Source organism: Ixodes scapularis, unplaced genomic scaffold (assembly GCF_016920785.2).
Source record: "Ixodes scapularis isolate PalLabHiFi unplaced genomic scaffold, ASM1692078v2 PGA_scaffold10__122_contigs__length_95168666, whole genome shotgun sequence".
In the NCBI taxonomy this organism is placed as follows: domain Eukaryota; kingdom Metazoa; phylum Arthropoda; class Arachnida; order Ixodida; family Ixodidae; genus Ixodes; species Ixodes scapularis.
The window spans coordinates 59417628-59420252 of record NW_024609836.1 but is presented as its reverse complement, the minus strand read 5'-3'; positions in this window follow the sequence as shown (position 1 = coordinate 59420252).

Genomic DNA, 2625 nt, shown 5'->3' with positions numbered 1-2625 from the left:
ACAGGGCCTCTAAACACGATATTGAGCAGCATAGGCGTAGACTATGGGGGGGGGGGGGGGGGGGGGGGCAACGGGACTCGTGCCATGATCATTACCGAGACGCTGTTTACATGCCATGTGACGAGCTTCTAGTAGCGGCATGTAAACAAAATAACCCGCACGTTGCCTTTATTGACAAAATACATGGGAAATGGAATTCCAGCGTGTTTTCGTTAGCTTCAATCTCCAGTTCTGGCAAAAAAATAACGCGCAGCACCCCCCCCCCCCCCCCCCCCCCCCCCCCCCCCCCCCCCCCCGGGAAAATGGAAAGTCTACTCCGCTGCTGAGCAGTATACTTCCCACGGCAGGTTTATGGTCCGCTGCTCGCTGTGGTCCGCTGCTTACAAGGCGGAAGCGAAGAGATGAGAAAGAAACAAGAGGCTTTCGCCTGACAATGAATGCATCGTGGAAGTTTGTTGTAAACGGTTCTTGCTATATCAAACTACTTGCTACGTCAAACTGATCGTGGCGTTTCCTGCTGTTCGTTATAAACGGGTTTGACTGTATAGCATGGAACTTCTCAAAGTGTCGCGCGGCGAGATCCACGGGAAACCTGATCATATTGCCATGGCACTTTTCCGATCGTCCAGCAGAAATAATTTGCAAAAGTCTGACGTACTTTTTGACCTCGAAGGGACTCATGGCCACTGGCGATCGGTTCTAGATTCCGGAAGCTGAGGCTAGGGTTTTCTTGGCCAGCAGCCTTCTGCCTGTTTGCATCTTGTGCATCATTACAGTCAATGTTTGCAGGACGTGCATATGAAGTGGTCATAGGTACGCCTTCCTCGTCATCACATGTCCTCATGTAGTTGTGAAGCAAAACACCCGACCAGACAAGGTTGTCCACCAAGCTTAGGTCTCCTTGGATCGCTTGTCGAAAGAGCCTCCATCGAGCAGCTAGGATGCCAAACGCATTTTCAGAGATGCGTCGAGCCCTGGACAGTCTGTAGTTGAAGCACTGTTTTGGCAGGTCTAGAGCCTCTCCGGGAAAAGGCCGCATGAGATTTTCCGTAAGGGGAAATACCTCATCTCCAACTAGAACAAAGGGCATTCTGCCAGCATGACGAGGGAGTGCTTTTCGACAAGGGAGCTGGAGAGTCCCCGACATCATTTTCTGGCCGAATGGGCACTTTCTGAACACGCCACTATCGTTCCAGCTGCCATATTCACCAATGTCGACCATCACGAATTTGTAGCTTGCGTCAACCACCGCCAATAGGATGATACTGTGTGTTTTTTTGTAGTCAAAGGTAGCTGATCCACGCCCCTCCACTGCAATGTGTTTCCCGTCGATTGCACCCATACAGTTTGGGAAGTTCCAGTGCTCACTAAAACCTTGCGTAATTTTTTTTCACATCTCTTGAGTTGGGACAGGCATGTACAGAGGCTCTAGTACTTTCCGCAGCGCCGCACTTGTTTCCCGCACATTTTGGCTTGCAAATGAAGTACTGTGGCAGTAGCTCATTGCCACCGACTTTTGGGACGAGCCATGGGCCAGGTACCTAAAGCATGAAAAGGCAGTGCAAAAATACTGAGTACACGGACACGTGATGAACAAGGTTTAACGAAAATGCATGTTGAGGTGAAAGGTGCTACAATACACCCTCTTCAAAAGTGCACGCCATCTTGTAGCTTTTGCAGCAATTATTTGAGTTCACCATTCCTTGATCATATACTTCGTGCTTTCGGCGTGAACTTGACTCGGCTTGCATCGAAAAGAAGTGCTGCATCAGCGATTGGCGAGGACTCGGATCCAATCATGGGCTACTTGACTCGGCTTGCATCGAAAAGAAGTGCTGCATCAGCGATTGGCGAGGACTCGGATCCAATCATGGGCTTTGCGCTCATGAAATGGCGACCACTAACATTGCTTGATAGGGTTTTGAAAAGGGTCTATTCTGGTTAACAAAAAAAGGCAATCTGGATGCTGGGCACTGTTACAGTTTTGAGCTATGAGGTATACCATTCTGGATTCTCATGGTGGAGAGATTTCATTTTTCTAGAACACATGAAGCCATATCACACATATTCTAAATATTTTCCCACGGTATAAAAAAATGCCCATCTGTGTATTTTGATGCATTTAAGTAAGGAAATTATTTTTCCATTTTGAGGTTTGCCATCTTGGAAATACAACCAAATTGAATTTCGATAATTGTCATTTTTGTGGTACTTGGTAGTAGAGCTGTCACAAAATCAAAGAGATCCAAGCGGCATAGTGCAGCGCAAAGCAGCTTGGTAACCCATTGGCCGCGGTTTTTGTTTCGTTTGCCAACCTGAATTCAGGACATCCCGCAACAACAAAATGGAGTGCATGCAGTTTCTAATATGTGACTCTCCCTTTCCTTGGCAGGTGCAGCGACACCATGGCTTGTCGTCGAACAGAGCTGTTTATGTTTTTCTGCCCAATGTACCTGCATAAATTGGTGTTGTAGCATTGCCAACAATCAAGACGAAGAAACAGTCACGTCTCAGACCAGGTGGAACCAGAACTCTCGCTAGCCGTTTATGAAAATGCGCCTTGACTTGAAGGAGAGGTTGGATGCAATACTGACTATACATTTTTTTTCTTTGCGCAGAGAAAGC